The 19,772-nt window shown below is 29.9% G+C and overlaps 1 protein-coding gene and 1 long non-coding RNA gene across 3 annotated transcripts in view; one reads left to right on the top strand and one right to left on the bottom strand.

Moving 5' to 3' along the window:
- The window catches only part of LOC134689975 (E3 ubiquitin-protein ligase TRIM71-like), a 345,277-nt gene that overhangs the window by 245,920 nt on the left and 79,585 nt on the right, over positions 1–19,772 (top strand). The gene's annotated exons all lie outside the window — the stretch shown is intronic.
- On the bottom strand, positions 11,096–16,501 carry LOC134690312 (uncharacterized). 2 transcript variants are annotated; one of them, XR_010101902.1, is made up of 5 exons: positions 16,419–16,501; positions 14,888–14,957; positions 14,255–14,320; positions 13,331–13,407; positions 11,096–11,276 (listed from the first exon to the last, which is right to left on the bottom strand). It is a non-coding gene; the product is annotated as an uncharacterized LOC134690312 (long non-coding RNA). The 2 variants fall into 2 exon arrangements; XR_010101901.1 differs by lacking the exon at positions 14,255–14,320 and having other exon boundaries at positions 16,419–16,490.

Raw genomic sequence — 19,772 nt, 5'->3', positions numbered from 1 at the left:
TCATTGGCCGTTGACCACGAGCAAAATTAACAAATAGCTGACACCATATTTGAAGCATAAAACCAGTCTTGTCAAGCTTACATAAGAACACCAACTTGATGTCTGCAGTATGTAGCTTAATATAGATTTTATCTACTTTACACATACATGTATGTTCCTTTTTAAGTCTTCAAAGCAACATCGATGACTGCTTCATTAAAACACCACATTTTGTAAAGCTCATAGAAATAGCTTGAAGACATTTAAGGACATTTCTAAATCCTGATCACACATCAACATTACTATTTCAAAAGAAAACTTAATTCTGATAATTGCATAAGATATAAATTGTTTGAAGTTCATTAGAGACATATTGGAATCTTTACTGCAAACAAGCTTAGCTTATTCAATGGACGATTAAATTCTGGTCAATTATTCTATATAGCTTTAATGGAAAAATCAATTAATATCCATTTTGAAATTTATTACATTACAATACATAAAAATAATAAAATAATCAATGATGCTGAAACAGACTTATGTAACATTCCTTTTTTTCAGTCTGTAAGTAGCAAGTTCAAGTTTGATTAGAAAAGTATTTATAATTTCAACTGCAATGCAATACATGTAATAGCTGTAAGAACAAGAAATGGTTTTCCCTTTCAAATAATACAATAACTATAATTTACTCATTGGCCGTTGACCATGAGCAAAATGAACAAATAACTGACACCATATTTGAAGCATAAAACCAGTCTTGTCAAGCTAACATAAGAACACCAACTTGATGTCTACATGTACGTTGCTGCCCAAGCCCTAATGACAACTCAAACTACTGATACATCAAAACACCATATTATTAAATTAATGCAAATAAAAATATTTGGACAATTATTACAGACCCTTATAAAATCCTTATTGCACATCAACATTACTAATTCAAAAGAAAAAAATAAATGAGATGAACTGTATAATATGACCATGATGTAAATTTTTATTTGGGAGGCAATACCTGTAATATTGCATAGGTTTAAATAGAAATAAATTCCCCTTTAAAGATTCAAAGCTTTCTTATTTACTCATTGGCCGTTGATCATGAGCAAAACGAATTGAATATTGACGACATATTTGAAGCATAACACATTATCTTTTCCCAGCATACATCAGACCATTATCATGATTATTGGTTGATTATGGCGTTTCTTCACACAACACGTGTTGCTGTTTCAGTCGTCAATTCAAGCCAACCCAAATTAAATTATGGCTTCATCAAATCATCAGAGTCATGTCAATGCAAAAATAAAATGTTTGCTGTTCATTATATAAATTTTGGAATCTGTATAACTAACACGCATAAATTATACGCTAGAAAGTTCAAATCTGATAAACTGTTCTATATAGCTCTAAGTGCATACGTTAAATATCAATTTTGAAAGTTCTGACATAGCACATGTGGCAGTACACACACTTTTAAAAATGTTCAATGATGATGTAACAACACATTTTATTGATTCATTGGCCGTTGCCCACAACCAAAACGAATAGAACATGGACACCGTATTTGAAGAATAACACATGTCATTTTCAAGCATATATAAAATAAATAGTCATGAAGTTCAACGTCTTTGGTTAATGATGATATTTAATTAAATGACACACATGTTGCTCTTCCAGTCGTCAATTTAAGCCAACACAAATAATTGATTCATTAATACATCATAATTTCTTAATTTGAACAATACACTGAATTACTCTTAAACAGAAAAAAATCTAGAGATTACAATCATTATTATTTACTCATTGACCATTGACAAAGAGGAAAACAAAGTGAAAACTGTAACCATATTTGAAACATGGAACATGTCTTTGTCAAGCAATCATGAGTCCGAAAATCGTGATTTTTTCGTCATTGATTGATTATGAGTTTGCTTCACACGACTGTATGTTGCTGTTCAAATCAAATATCCAAGCCGACACAATTGATTGCTTCATCGAAACATCATTTTTCTTGTATTGCATATATTCATGTTTGAAGTTCAATAAAGACGTTTTTGAATTTTTATAACAAACCAGAATAACGTCTTTATGAGAAAATTAAACTCTGAAACACCATTCTATATAGCTTTAATGTCAATAATTAAATACCCGTTTTACAATTCATTGCATGGCAATACACACAATTATTGAACTCATCAAGAAGGTGTACAACGAATGTACCAATTTTCTTCTTCAGTGTGTGAGTAGCAATTCACATATGATTGAGAGAGAAGTATTTATGATTTAGATGCAATGCAATGCAAAAACATAGCTGTTAAATATAGAAGTTATTTCCCACGTTTAATAGTACAATCATTATTAGTTACATAATCGCCAATGACCATAACCAAAACGAACAGAAAGTTGACACCATAGTTGATGCAGCATGAAAACCTGCCTTGTCAAGCATACATAAAAGCAATAACTATTTAAGAAAACACTGATGCAAAAGAGAGACAAAAGATACCAGAGGGACAGTCAAACTCATGAATCGAAAATAAACTGACAACACCATGGCTAAAAATGAAAAAGACAGACAAACAATAGTACACATGACACAACATAGAAAATGCAAGCTATACTTGATTGCAGTTTAAACATTGGTTGGCATTATATTCGTGATTATTTTTGCCCGAGCGAAAGTGAGGGCTAAAATAACACGAATATAATGCCTACCCATGTTTAAGCTACAACAAAGTATAGCTTGCATCAATTATTTCGATTGTGAATAGGACAGTTAAGGAAATGTCTATGTCCGATAAGTATAATTTTAAAAACGTTCGCATAGGCTCTTCCATAAACCTCCCTTTATTGTGTAAAAATGCAAACGGCTGGCACTGTGCTTTTTCAGAGGGAGCAGTTTGAACAGCCAGCATGAACGGTTGTCGTATCTAGGTCAGATATGTCAATTTCGGAATGCTACATGTTACAGTCATAATAAATGAATTAGTAACATCATGTGCACCATTTAAGTGTTTGAAAGTGTTTTAAAGTTAAAGAAACACATTTAGCGAATGACCATTTGATAAAACTTATTATTCTGAAGTAGTCAATATACTCATGTGCAAACACATTTTATTGGATTAGTTAGAGGATTGGTTTGTTCACAAGACGAAAGAAACACGTTATATTAGAATTGTATGCAAATTGTATTGCTCAATATGGATTGTATCTACCTAACACAAAAATGTTTTTGGTTGTTCTATCAAGGCAATTCAAACGATTGATCCAGCACCATATCATCCATGCTAACATAAAGTTATTTCTGGACGTAGATAAAGAGCTGATTTTGTTTTCTCATTTGTGTGTCATTTTTGTAAATGAGATCTAACATTTGAAAAACAAAAGCACAAACAACAGACCGTAGCTATCACCAGGTCAAATTGCGTTTTTTGCATAGTAAGATGAATATGATCATGATTTAGTATTATCCTTAGGATTAATTACAAAAAAGTATCTCCATGAGAGAGTTAAATTAAACATATGGTGCACACACTATTACAAAACGTAATGTTTCACAGGTCACTTCTAATGAGATAAGATTGTAAATATTTAGACCTGCCATACAAAGGGCAGTTTCACAAAGCAAAACACAAATGGTTTGATATCACTTGGAGAATGATGTGTTAGATTTTTTCTATGTTGTGTCTTCTGTACTATTATTTGTCTGTTTGACTTTTTACTTTTTAGCCATGACATTGTCAGTGTATTTGGTATCTATAATTTGACTCTCTGGTATCTTGCGCCCCTCTTTTAACTTGAAAGAACATTCGTGTGTTAATGTTCCTTTTTTTCCAGTGAGTACTACATAACATGCGAGATTTGCAGTGGGTAGGTACTATAGTCTTTTGATATATAAAGCCAAGATTTTGCATAACAAAAACAGGATTATATTATCATATTTCATTCGTTGTGAAAATCTATCAGTTTACATTTGAACCAATGTTCTAATGAGGATCAGTGAATACCTTATAAAACGATATCAAATATAAAGAAGAGTAATTTCATCTTTAAAATAACATTAAGTAAAGAACTACAATGTTACTGTACATCCATTGGCATTTTTTTCCGCTATCAAATGAAGCCAGTATACAGTGTTCATATTGTTCTTGTTTAGTAATACGCTTTAACAACCTTTTCACATTTCACAATAATTTCCTGAAGTATTTGCTAAACGTTTATAAACGGAAGGTGCTTTCATTAAAATGTTTAAGCAATATAAAAACAAGCAAATGTGTGTTTTTATTTTACATTTTTTAGTACAACTACGACACATAGAAAAAAAATTCAATTATTTCCATCATACTATAATTCTATTAAACGAGTATGTTAATGTATTGCAGACGCATGCCCTATAATGGAGAGGTTTAAATGAGTCACAGCAAATGTGTAACCTTTCTCCAAAATATAATCAAGATGTTATCAATGCCGTTTTGAAATAGTGTAGTAACTGTAACTGATGAGGACATTATAATTCAGATAACAACAAACTTATCTTTCAGTAAATGTAACTTGTTATTGTATGTTTAATATATTAATTGTTTTTTTTAATTTGTTCTGTTAGTTGATAACGTTTGATTTTGTCAGTCTATATAAGATAATGTGGATTCATTATTATTCGTTTGAAACAAATCTTCGTGGATTTGCTGGGTACAGGTTAACCACGAAATTAAATGTTCAACGAATAACACATTATCCATAAGCGCGTATGCATACTTCTGCAAAACCGCGAAATTAGATATCAACGAACATATAGTTTTCTCGTTTGAATTGTTTTACATTGTCTTATCGGGGCTTTTTATAGCTGACTATGCGGTATGGGCTTTGCTCATTGTTGAACGCCGTACGGTGACCTATAGTTGTTAATGTCTGTGTCATTTTGGTCTTTTGTGGATAGTTGTCTCATTGGCAATCATACCACATCTTCTTTTTTATATATATTAGTTTTTATGAATCCACGTAAAAATTGATATCATCGAAAATAAATAAATCCACAGTACCTTAAACTTGATATTGCTGTAAGTTGTATATTTGTTACGTTTAGATCATAACATTACACGAAATGCCATATATAAATTTTTATTCATACTACTTTAGTTATAATGTTTATGTAGAACTGAATCATCTTTCACCCAATTCAAGAGTCTAAAAAACTCATGGAATGGCAATTCGTGCCATTGCAATCCATGTGCTTAGACTTTAATTTATTATTAATGTTACAGCTTTGAATCATAATAATGCTAATTTTTTGTGATTGTTTGATTAACTTTTTTTATAACTTGCTTTTAGATTAGTGCTCATGCATGTGTATACTATATAGTATTTAAATTAGTGGAACCTAAATGTGCATGAAATGAAGGTTATATGTCTTTTATATTTTAATATTATTATTGTGTACGATTAATTTGTAAATGTGTGTATGTGACGGTTATAAAAGCTCAGAGATTTGTTATGTAACTAAATTGAATGTACACATTTTTTGATGCTGTAGATATTGAATTATTGAGTTGTTTTAATAATCTATTTTAAAACAATAGATAACTAAATTAAAAGTAGTGCACGTAAAATAAACACATATGTCTTATTTATTCTGACTTTCTACCAAATAAAACTACATCTTATCGTTCATGTATGCTCGATGAATATAAGAAGGAATAAAACAATATCATGAACACAATATATTTTAACCGACGAAACAATTTGTTTATTATTTAATAAGGAACTGGGGCGAAACTGCAGTTTATATATCCCAACATTGGCAGAAAGTGTTCAGGATTGCAGGTACATGCAATGCATCTTATAAAATGTTAACACATTCTGTGATAAAAAAAAAGTAAGTTTGTTGCATTGTTACACCATTCAATTTGATAATTGTGTGTGTTTATGCAATTACTTTGACGCAATTGATGAGAACCAGTTTGCTTTAAAACCATGTTCAATCCGTCATTTTTTCACATACGAAAATGTCTGTTTCAAGTCAAGCATATGACAGTTTTGTCAATTCGTTTGGAGTGTTTGAGCTTTTGATTTTGCAGTTAAATGAAGGGATATCCTTTTTTGATTTATTTTTCTATAGATCGGAGTTCAGTATTTTGTGGTTTGGATTTTTTTTGGTGAAAATCGGGTAATGAAGTGTTATTTATAAAAAAGGAGATGCAATATGATTGCCAATGAGACAACTGTCCACAAGAAAGCAAAATGACACATACATTAACAACTATAGGTCATCGTACGGCCTTCAACAATGAGCAAAGCCCATACCGCATAGTCAGCTATAAAAGGTCCCGATATGACAATGTAAAACAATTCAAAGTAGAAAACTAACGGCCTTATTCATATAAAAAAAAAATGAACGAACAATAAATATGTAACACATAATCAAACGACAACTACTGAATTATTTACTCTTTTTGAGGCGCAATGACGAATAATTTCCAATATCTGTCATAAAAAAATGTATGTAAGACAACAAAAGGACAAAACACTTTGAAAACAGATAAATTAAGCAACGAAGACATAAAGCAAACTCTTAAAAACGCACACTACCTTACCTGAAAAGTGCAATCCAAAATACAAGTAATACAAGTATGATTAAAACTAAAACAATAGCCTTTATTAAGCGAACACAGTTTAGTGTACCATATTCCTATATGCGTATACTGATATGATTTTCATGTTAAATATAGCCAACTCATGTATTTTTTATATACCATCAAATGGCGTAGTCATATCACCAGTTATCGATGCTGTTAATAAACGAGTATCAACAATTTCAATATATCTAATATATATGACAGCATTGGAGAACAGATGGCGCTAACTGCAAACATTTGCAAACCGCGTCAGACTATGTGGATGCATAAAATGGCTTAAGATCCTCTAGAGGGGATTCAACATATATTTACAGCGATCTTATGCGTAAACATCGAGATGTTCAAATGCAAGAATCAATAGTAGCGAGAAATGAAAATACGGATAGCGATAATGATACAATGCCACCATCACCGAATGATGAGAATGGACTGCCGGCGTTTTTACACCTATTCGTATATGGAGTCGTCGACATTTTTCGTACAGGTCGAAACAGTGACAACAGTGATTTGTTTAGCCCGGTTAACAGCCAATATGGTATTTTTTTTCACTTGAAAAACATCCCTTATTTGAACGCTGCTTGAAACTGTATACACTAATGTTCACTTAAAATAGAAACTTATTGTTATGTATTCTTAATCATCTTTTAAATATCATAAGCTATATATCCATGATTTTTTTTTCACACGTTTGAATATCAATATGAAAAGCTCTTTATTTTTTATGTTGCCAATTAAATTACGTAGCCATGTTATACATTTGTTGATTATAATGCTCGAACACAAAGGGTTACGTCAACTGTCAAAAAGTATTTGCTTGATCGGGTTAGCGCTATAAAACCAGGTTTAATCCACCATTTTCTACATTTGAAAATGCCTGTAACAAGTCAGGAATATGATAGTTCTTGTCCATTCGTTTTTGATTCGTTTTGTTATTTGATTTTGCCATGCGATTATTGACTTTCCGAATTAATTTTCCTCTAAGTTCAGTATTTTTGTGATCTTACTTTTTGATCGATTCATTTGTTTGTATGTTCAAACTTGTTTTGGCCTTTGTATTTCAGTTTGAAAACCCTAAAATAAAAATCACTGTTGAAAACCATATATACTAAGTACTTACAGTTCAGTAACGCATATGCATAATGCTACAGCTTAAAAGTTAAATACAGTTCTCGCTATAACAACTCATTAGTCTTTATAACACAAAAACATAACGATACATTTTAAATGGTAATTTGGAGTTAAAATACCGTGCCATTGCAAAAAAAATGATTCAGCAACTTTTAAATTTCAATCAAAGTAGTTATTGCTTAACTTTTTATTCCAGTCAAGGTTAGGTTAGGTCGATATACATGTTAGAAATAAAACATTTTCAGAAAGACAATCATAATTTTGGAAAAATGCAGCCAAAAGAATGTTCACAGGTATATAAAGAATAATTTCGTCGTGAGGAATATATGGGGAAAGGATATATTTTAAATTACAAAATAAATGTTTTTGTTGTTCATAATACGAGAGAAAAAGGGACAATGTAGAGTCGTCTCGTTCACTTATCAAAAGTGGTAAATATTAAAAAAAATAGAGAAATGATATATTACACTATTAAGCTTTCACTAGAGTACGACATTTCATTACTAATTCTAGCAATAGGTCAACTTACCAAGAAAAGACGAACTGATAGTACTGTCAGTTACTGAAATCAGGTAAAAAAACTGAACACAATGTATAATAAGAAATCATTTATCAAAGGCTAAAACCGAGCAAAACATTAGAAACTAAATACAGAATTTTGAAAGACTGCATGATCTTACTTGCAATGCCTATATTGTTGCTCTATGATATGTCCTGGTCAGTAGAACTTATGTTAGGTTTTTGTAATTTTGAAAAATGCTAACACTGACACCCAGGACCTACATGCATAGTTAACTGAAGTACTTTTAATACATTTTTTAAAAACACATTTATCTAGTAGATGTATGATAAATGTCTACGTGTTATGCTAGATTTTAAAAACATAACACAACTAGTGCATGTATATCAAAAAATTCATGGTCCTAAAGTTAGCAAAAAAATAAACCTTATTTTTTTCATTACAAATTTTATTTGTTACAATATTAGTTGTTACTTTATGATATGGTACAAAAAACAACCCAAAAAAAAATATTTGGTTTGGCCCCAGATGACATTAAAAATTAAAAAAGCTCCAAATTATCTCCCTTTGGTGCAAAAATGCCATTTTTTGGCCTTAAATTTGAAATATCTTTTTTAACTCATCGGTGACCTATATTTTTTATAATTGTTTTCAAATAAGCTGTACATAAACTAAATAATTGTAAAATTTAACCGATTTCTTATATTAGGTTATTTTTTTATTTCGATATTTCCTCTTTTTCTCCTATTAGTTCAACAGAAAAAAGGACATTAACAAAAATGTATGCTTCTTCCAGATGCAGATTTTAGCTTAAATGAAAGGTGACCCCATTTTTTTATTTCGTTTTTCTTTCATATGATGAAGTTCATTTATGAAAAAATATAGCGAAATCCTATATTAGAAAAAAAAAATCATTTATACCCAGGAGCCCCCTTGAAAGAAAATTGTCATATATAAATACAGAAATCCTTAACTCTTTTACAGGTATATATTAGTGCTAGTTGAGTCAGTAGGAATAACTTAACAACTGCATGGTCCCAAATTTATATTTCATCCTTTTTAATATCATATTACATCAAGACATGTGTAAGATATGCATTATAATCATGAACTGAGATAAACATAAAGCATGCAGTGAGATCAAACAAACATCGGTTTTATTTCTACCTCAACATAAAGAGAAATTGATTGTCAAAATGAGCGTCTGGTTTGGAAACATAGGTAATGATTATACTATTGCAAATCCGAATTTGTTTAGTACACATGTTTAATTCGTGTATGACCACACAATCTCTTAATTCAAATCTTATGCCGACAATTGCATGTATAAACCTTATAATAATTTAGTCATTAAGATTCATTATCTGTAAGAAATTTAAGGGACTGTTCACACCAATGTCACAGATTTTCAATATCTTTTCAATATTAAGCCCATATGATGCCCTGAAAACAAAAATAACTTTCATTTTTGTTTTTGGGGTTTCTGTTGCTATGGTTACAGGTCCCATATATATAAGCCCAGAAACAGAGTAGCAAAATCTCAAAATGCATCATTTTTCAACTTTCATTATTTTTAACAAATATACATTTTTAGCCTAAATCATAGGTATACTGAACTAGTAAAGGTCTGAAATAACACATTAAAGTAAACAGACATTGTCTTGAACCAATTCAAAACATTAAAACTTGTATCTGAAAAGTGCTGATTTTGCATTTTTTCAAACTGCTGAAAAAGGCATTTTTTAGTGAATTTCAAAATGATTTTATTTTTTATCCCAACGTCAGATATATTTGTTATGCCCCCAAAATGATCTTCATATATCACTCTTCCACCAAGAAAAAAAATGGCTGTGTGTTTGTTGTTGTTTAAAAAAAAAATGTTCAAAATTTTCTGAAATTTGGCAAAACTTGAAATTGCATTGTGCAGATTAAAAGAAAGTAAGTGGTTATATTCGTCAATTTCAAAGTTTTTCTTATTTAACTTTGTAAAACCATACTGATTAGGAATCGTTTTGATACACAACTTATATTATTCAAAATAAATATCAATAACAGTTGCTATGGAAACACATTACAAAGAACATTGCAGTTGGATTCAGACCACAATTAATTCCCTTTTTCCATGGCCTTTGAATATAGTTCCCAGATATTATATGGGGTATTTCTTCCTAAGTATTCTGGCTACTGTTTTCTTTGAAATGTTTACTATTCAATTGGTCCTATCAGTTGCATACATATATTGAAAAAAGTAAAACATTTGAAAAAAACAAATTGTTTAAAGTGAAAGTAGTGATTTGGTCAAAATGAAAGTTAGGTAAAATTCACAATGGAAAATCCCTTATCAAATGGCAAAATCAAAAGCTAAAACATGTCAAAAGAATGAATTACAGCTCTCATATTCCTGAGTTGGTACAGACCTTTTATGTAGAAAATGGTGGATTATACCTGGTTTATAGCTGGTTAAATCACTCACTTGCATAACAGTTGGATACATTTCTAGAGGTAACAGGTAAAACATGCAACTTGAGATGCGACTATGACAAAATAGTTGGCATTAACAAAAGAGATTAACAGAAAACTTGAAATCAGTTTTATTTTGCAGCTAGATGTCACATAATATTTATTCTCAGATATGTCTGGAAGCATCTGATAAACTTGATTATACAACATGGTCTGTGTCTAAAATGACAGTATTTTTTTTTTGTGGTGATTCAGCCTTTTTCAATGAATCAACAAAAGAACCAAATGAACCTTTTGGTAATACTTGAGGTTTCTGGTCCTGATTATTAGAATTTAATTACATTGTCAGTGAATGAAGGATATCTTCTGTATTTTGAGGAAAAACAGTTGTAATAAGTGTCTTCATTATTTCAAGTAATCTATTACAATAAACAGATTTGGAACTTTTAGAATACATATTCTTGGAACCCATTTCTTCTTCTGAAAAACACCTCATCCTAACTGCTTGTAAAACTCATTAACATGGTGAAATTCATAATCTGGAAACTGCTGGATTATTTCTAAATAAAAGAAAGTATTTTATTTTACAAACTTAATCAAATATTAGATATAAGCAATTTTTACTAGTTTAAATATTTTTTTCCTAATGATTGATGCTTACACAAAATTCAAAAGATAGTTTTGTTTCTTTCATGGTTAACTTTTGAGTGCCTTATTTATGCACTTTTTATACGTCATTTATAGGACTATTATGGTATAATGTTGTCCGTTTGTCTATCGATCATCAACATGTCAGACATGAACTCAATCAACTGCTGCGCCATGAGTGTATGATACGCCCTTTGTCTTAAGTGTAAGTTTTATGCAATAATCATCAACATTTTCTGAGATACAGCGCGACAGGTGCAAAAAAAAACCTTTTATACCAGAAAACTCAATAACTCTAAAATATAAACATTTTGAATCATCACCAAAAAGTAAACAGATCTGTAGATTAACATAACTAAGAAGTGTGTACAGTTTTAAGCAATCATCATAAATCATTTTTGAGATACGGCGCGACATGTGATAAAAAACACACCCCTGTTTTAGTTACAAAGTCCTGTAACTCAAAAAGGTTTAATTTTATTTTTACCAAAACGTATACAGATCATTTCGACCATTATAAGTAACAACTATATTATGTTTCATGAAATTTGGAAAAGTCCTTCTAATGTTACGGTGCGACATGTTTACGCTGGACAGACAGACGGAGGACATTTATATACCATAATAGGTCTTGGGCATATAATTTCTTTTTAACCAATTTGCATAGCCAGAACCAGGCTCAATACAGCTCTAAATTTGGATTGTGATTAAACATTTGACAATTAAGCTAAAATGGTTCAATATCCAAACTCTAAATAGATTCAAGATGTCAAAGAACCCCAAGATTTCAATTTTTGTTGAAATCAAACAAAGTTAAATTTTGAAACTTGATGTGGACTAACTTGAAAACTGGGCCCATAATAAAAAATCTAAACACATGTTTAGATTCAGCATATATAAGAACCCCAAGAATTAAATATTTGTTAAAATCAAACAAAGTTTAATTTTGGACCCTTTGGAACTTAATGTAGACCAATTTGAAAATGGGACCCAAAATCGAAAATTTAAATACACAGTTTGATTGAGCATATCAAAGAACCCCAGGAATTCAATGGTTTGATGAAATTAAACAGTTTTGGAATTTTTAAACCTCAATATGGACAAATTTGATAACAGGGCCCAAAAATCACAATGCATGGTTAAATTCAGCATGTAAAAGAACCCCTTCAATCATTTTTTTGTAAAAATTAAACTAAGTTTAATTTTGGACCCTTTGGACCCTAATGTAGACCTATTTTAAAACGGGACCCAAAATTAAAAATTGAAATATACAGTTAAATTGGGCTTATCAATTAATCTCAAGAATTAAATTTTTGATAAAATCAAACAAAGCTTAATTTTAGACCCTTGGTACCTTATTAGTGTAGATCAATTTAAAAACGGGACCCACAATTAAAAATTTAAATAGACAGTTAGATTTAACATATCAAAGAACCCCAATAATTAAATTTTTTATAAAATCAAACAAAGTTAAATTTTGGACCCTCATTTAAAAAAGGGACCCAAAATCCCTAAACTTACTACATGTTTAGATTCAGCACATAAAAGAAGCCCCGAAATACAAGAATAAAATCGCATTGAAATGGGTCAAGAAATAAGCAATTTATAAAAAGTTATAGAAAAGTAATGCTTCTGAGTCATGTTTCTCCCTATTGCATAGATATTTCTAATTAAAAGAAAAAAATGGCTCTAATTTTGGCCAATTGATGTTATAATCACTTGTAAGCATTAACATTTTGGTATTAAGTTTAGATTCCCAAATGTTTTTGACTGGAACTGGACAACAGATTGTTTATTAGATAAATACCCCCCTCCTTCCCTTTGCCAAAAAAGGGCGATTCTATATATAGCTAGTTTGAAGGGGTTCGGTAAAACGTTTAAACACAATTTTAAAATATTGATTGAGAAACTGTTGTTGTTGATTGACAAGGCAAAACACTTTTTAATCTGTCTGTCTAAATAATACCTGTGATAAAAATTCCATGCTACTTTTAGAAGTGATGCTTTTTCATTCACTTAAATTCTTGCCTGTGTTACATCACTCTGAAAAATATAAGGTTTCTGAAGACGTCATGTTGCATTGCTATTTCCCCTGGTTAATTCTAAGGAATATGTCAAATAAATCTGGCTTTGAAAAAAAAAAAAAAAAAAAGGAACATTTGTAACTTACTACAATATAACTCAGTTATGGGCACATAAAATATTGACTCTGACATGTTTGAATGATCATAGCTGACCTATACTGGATACTTCTATGTTCTTTGATCTCTAGTAGAGATAATTTTCATTGGCAATAATTCAGCAAAAATATATTTTTATTTTTGCCAGTAATAGTTTCTAGGGGTTCAATTCTATGCCATCACTTTATGATTATTTTGTATATAACATTTGCTTTCTGTACACCTTTTCATTAACAGTCTGCATTGATAAAATTTCTTGAAAGGATAAAATTGAGAAAGGAAGATTTATTTCAATGATTACGCAACCTCAGGAATAATGTATGTCAGCACTTCTGATTGTGTCAAATTTTACCTTTTAACTGATGAGTTATGGAACTTTGTTAATTGGAAAATATCGCTTATGTTAGATGTCTTGTTACTTGTGTTTTATATTTGTATATTGACTGTCTTATATTGTTTATATACTCTGTATGTACTGTATATGAATTTTAAGTAGTGAGACTATAATAGAATATTGAATCTGAATCTGTCTTGATGTAAGTTAGCATTGCTCAGCAATTGCATAAAATACAAAGTTGATTATAGTTCTTAGTATAAATAGAATCTTCTTAAATGGATTGTTTTGGGGAAATACAGGGATAAATTATTTGACAAACATTTTTGGGAGAATAACACAATTACTAAAGTGTTGATGTGGTCTGATAACATACATCTTCTGTTGTTTCCAACTTTTCTGGATGTGTTGGCAAATCCCCTTTTCTACTTGTTTATTTAACCTGTAAAATAAATTTTAATTAATACTAACAGGATCTATAATACTAACAGCATCTATAATAAGCTGAAATATTTGCCTGTAATAAAAATTAAATTGCAAAATATAATTTTAAACAGCAATTAATTCCCTTCATTGTATCTTTCTTAATATATAAGGCATTATCAGTTTAACAAAATATTTTCTATTTATTGGAAGTAAATTTAATTTTGATTATGTAAGATTGATTATTTACACAATAATTAAATTGATTCAGCTTATTTAAATGGAGAATAAAAATAAGAATCAGCAATATAAACAGCAAATAAGGTTTGTAATGTTTGTTAAAATGATTATTTTTTCATATATGATACAGTAAAGTATATTTGTTTAAATAAATTTAAATAGGTGCAATTTGTGAAAAGGACAAGACTCTCTAATATATATTTTTCTAGCCTACCTGTCTCTATCCTTGTTTGTGAAGACTTTGTATGACAAATATGTACCTGTATATCATAGTATTATTGCTAAACACATGCTGAACCTTTGGTGAAGATACAAGGATTACTTTTAAACAATATATTATTATTACCTCATTTCACCTTCAAGTACTGCATCATTGACATCTAGTCTTATTTTCTTCAGAAACAAAGTACAACATGCTGGAAAAAATCATAGAAATTATTTATAAAACTACAGTTAAACATTGAAACAAGTTCTGTGTTAATCTGTACATGTATTGCTGTTCAAGATTTATTGCAGCTAATTTCCTAATGCTTACAAAGTAAAACTTTGATTTTCTTGCTTGCTTTGTTTGTATAATTGTTTATACAAGCTTTATAAATAAGAATGACATATTTAAACAATTTATATTGGCATAGTTAAACCTGTATATCATATTTGAATTTAATTGGGTGTTATCCTTATGAGTGTACAATATACAAACAAAGCAAGCAGGCTAACCAAAATTTTATTCTCCATGCATTAAGAAATTAGCTGTAATATTGCATACCAATTATTCATATGTTAAAGTGAAAGGTAATTAACCATACACAGATTTTATTTGCAACAGAGTACTCATCTATTTTCTATCATTATACAATTTTTTTTTCAATATTTTTTTTTGGGGGAAGCTGGTTATTTACAGTTTCAAATCATTGTTAAAAGATACTCATTATTTAGGATGTTTTAAAAACCTGATAAAATCTCAGAGATGGGGAGGAGGGATATAGAATTCACATCTAATCTTGGGTCAGGGGTGGGGAGCTTGATATTGAATGCAAATCAAATATTTATATTCACAACAATGGTGTTATGTAAATAGGAGTTTAAAAGTTTTGACAATTCTACAGCTAAAGTACTGTTTTGAAATCAATAACAAATAATTCATAAATTTAAGCAAATTATTGAATTAAAAAATAATTATGAACATTATAATTGGAGATTAATAAGCACACATAATTGATCATAATTAAAATATAGAATAATGGGATTCAAAAGTAAGAAGAATAACTGTGGAAAACAAAATAAGGTTAAACAATCAGAGGCGGATTTAGGGGAAGCCCAGGGGGGCCGCCCCATCCCCTTTTTAGGAAAAAAAAATAGTTGCTTATCTATTGAATCACTGAAGTGTTACTGAAGCGGCCCTCTCTTAGGTCAGTCAGTGGGCCCCACTCTGGATCTGCCACAGCCACTGACAATATAGATTATAAATCTCAGAATGAAGGACAAACATTAAAAAGAAATCAAATTACTACAGAAATCTACATTTTAATTATAAAACCATTTTTCTTAGAATTGTACAGAATAAGTATTTGTTTTAGAAAATGTGTAAAAAGTAAATAATACATAAAAATTAGAGGACCCCAATTCCAACACTCATGAAAGTCATGAAAGGAGTCATTGTTAATTATATATCTGTTTTGAAACTAAATACAAACATAGAAAGTGCTCCTGCTTTTCATTAAAAGAAATGTTTGCATTGTCTCAGTAATTGAGAATGGTTAACAAATAATCAATGATGAATGATAATTATGAAAATCTAAATATTACATAAACTAATCCAAACTATAAAAGGGAAAAAAAGGGGGGCATGTCAATTTCATTTTATTTTCATTACTCACATTCTTGTCTAGTTAATAAGATGAATAAAATCATTTTCCTTCGGCCCACTACTTGCTAGTTTAAGGCAATAGTTCTGTAAGGTAACGACTTGAGTCCAGAATCCTTGATGTGCCATGTGGTCAATATCTGGATGAAAACTTTTTGTTGGCATAACATGCGACGTGCACAATTTGAATTGTTTTTCTTCTTCATTTAATTGAAATACAATAGTGATGTGAAGATCTAGAGCTACTGATGGTTTAAGACCATTCTCAGAAAAAAAATAGCAAACATGTGGTACAGACAGACAGACAGACAGAATATTTTATTATAGTGTCACATACCAATACTGAACAATATCATACATAATATATAAGTATAAAAATACAAATAAGAATTTAAATCGAAATTAAAATATCGGTATCCAGCCATGACTGACTTATAAGACACTTTTGCTTTAAAACTTATTCTAACATTCATTTACAAATGAATGTATAAAACTTTTACATCACATTAAAAAAAAACATTCTGTTATACACAATAATTTCTGCGGTTAAACATAAAATATAAAGATTTTGCTAAAAAGGGTTGTATACAGTCATGTGACATCAGAAAGATAAATTTGTCATCATGATTAAAATCGTAAAAATTTGGGTTAATTGCACTTGCTTTCATAAAAATATCATATCGCAGATCTGAATAAAATTTACAATGCATTAAAAAATGTTTTTCGTCTTCTACACAATCAACTGTACAGTATTTACATTTTCTGTCATTAAGAAGGGTTTTTGGCTTGGTGTAACGACCTGTCTCTATAGCTAAAAGTAGAGATCCATTTCTAAAATTAGATAAAATACGTCTATGTTGTCTATCATTTACATTTTTGAGATATGAACTTGTTTCCAATACATTTTTAAAAAGTCTGTAAGTACGTAACTTGTTACCATCTGGTTCATTTCGATCTTGATACAATTTTCAACCCATTCTTGTTTTTCAATTTCATACAATTTTGTTTTAATATCATACATTTTATGTCTGTTGGAATATTGGCTATCAATGATATCATATATACCAAGTTTATGAGCTATTTCACAACATTTCTTGTCCCACGATCGAGAAATATTCATACCCCACATATGGACTTTGTGTGTAATTCTATAGTCATGAATATAGCGCACTCTCAAAAATAGATGGTACGTTTCTAACAGTTCGGCTGATTTTGTTGTTATAAAACCCATATCACCTAAACATGAATGTACTCTTCACTGTTTCAGTAATTGGCAAGGTTCATAAAATGAGTTTATCACAATCCACAAACTTTGGAGAGAAATTGCACTCCATAGTACTATCTACCTTGATATATCTTATTTTTACCAACATTATAATGGTTTTATCAGTGTCTGCATTTCGTCTGCACTTTATTTTGGGCATTAATCATTGTACTTCCTGTTGTTTCTTTATTTTTTCAATGAAGTAGAACCATAAAGGGGAGATAATTCATAGACACATAGTTGATTTTTTCAAGTTTTCAATCCACATTTTTTTTCTTAAATCAAAAAACACATCCCTGAATTTTTTTTCATTTTTAAATGGGGGGTTTATCTTTATGATTTTGACAATATTTTCCAAAAACTATCTCGGAAATTTTTTTCAAAGCTTCAATGAATTTTGGTGAAATTTGGTTTTCATTTAGATGTCAGAATCACCCCCTTCTCCAATAGAAAATAAGCATATGTACGCAATGTCAGCCAAATATGTAATATATTTTTAAAAAGGCAAAGGTAACAGCTTTTAGATGTGATAAGTGTCTGCATCATGTACTGTCAGGATAATGGGAAAATAAGCATTGACATTTAGGAAATTTTTTAGAATTTTCATTGAAAAAAAAGCCCAAAATGAAAAGGGCCGCCATTTCCATAGTAACAAAGCCCAAAATCAATTTTTAATGTGTTAGTTGTTAAGTATATTAGTTATGTAGTATGTGTACAAAGAATGGTAAAAATCTGTGACATAGGTGTTAACACTAATTTTGGTCCTTACAGAGAATGGCTCTTAATACACCAAGAACAAACACAGCCTTACCACATCTCTCCTTTAATCAAAGATGCTACAGAAATTATGTTCTGTGATTTGGCACACATTTAGTTGACATTTTATATTCTATGTATGAAGTTATGAATGTATAGCTGAGAAGGATGTATACCTATTACGAAAAAAATCACACACCTAATTAAGGGGGCATTTAAAAAGTCGGAATGCGAATAAATATGTTCAAACTCTTTTAGGTCTTTTTTTAGTAGCAACAAACAAAAGAACTTTGTCAACTTGACATGCTTTGATACTATATATGGGCTTGAATTATTACTTGATTACAATTTTGTTTGCTTGGAGGATTCCGTATGTCGTCAGGCTATTGGAATTCCAATGAGGAATAACTGTGCACCACTTATTGCGGACCTGTTTTTGTATTGTTATGAGTTACAATTTATGACCAAAATCAACAAAAACCCATATAAACAACATTTGATACAAAAATTTAACAATATTTTTTTTATATTTGGATGATATATTGGCTCTCAATTATGACGAATGCAGTATGTATAATAAAGAAATTTATTCTGTTGAACTTACATCTACTTTAAATAAAGCTAACACTTACAATGAGCACTGATCTTTCCTCGATCTTGATATTTATATCATTAACGGGAAGTTTAATACAAAACTTTATCATTCAAGAGATGATTTTTTTTATTACATATCTTTAAATATCCATTTTTAGATGGTAGCTTTCCTATGTTCTTAACTTCGCTATTAACAACGTATTAAATTTTAGCGAGATAAATGTATGTATTACTGAAAAATTATTACACCAGGGTTTTCGATATCACAAACTAGTCAAAACATTTACTAAATTTTATCATCAGTATAAATAAATCATTCCTAGATATAAATCAACATGCAGACATCTTATACGTTCAGGTTTTTCACATCTAATCTTTTATGGTAGTACTCTTTACAAAAATGTCAGTATTCACCTCACAAGCTAACAAAACCTCTAAATAGACTTATTAAGAAAGTTACGATACTGCATTTAGGTCATTCAAGATTGCATAATTTGGCTTTAATATTAATTCACTTATAGGGTCTTTGCATCGGAATAAAACACATTTATTCAACAACCATTTGTTGGCATGACACAGGTTATGTTATTCTCATGTTTTTTATGATGTGTGCCTGATATTTATATGATGAAGACATAATCCTTCAATCTGTTAAATTGAGGTCTGGATCTGGTATATCAGTAACTGCTAGTAGTCTGTTTTTATTTATATATTATTGTCATTTTGTTTATTTTCTTTTGTTTCATATCTGAC

This window comes from Mytilus trossulus, chromosome 11 (genome assembly GCF_036588685.1).
Source record: "Mytilus trossulus isolate FHL-02 chromosome 11, PNRI_Mtr1.1.1.hap1, whole genome shotgun sequence".
Lineage (NCBI taxonomy): Eukaryota > Metazoa > Mollusca > Bivalvia > Mytilida > Mytilidae > Mytilus > Mytilus trossulus.
Note: the sequence above shows the minus strand (reverse complement) of the source record. Positions and strands in the feature narration are given on the sequence as shown.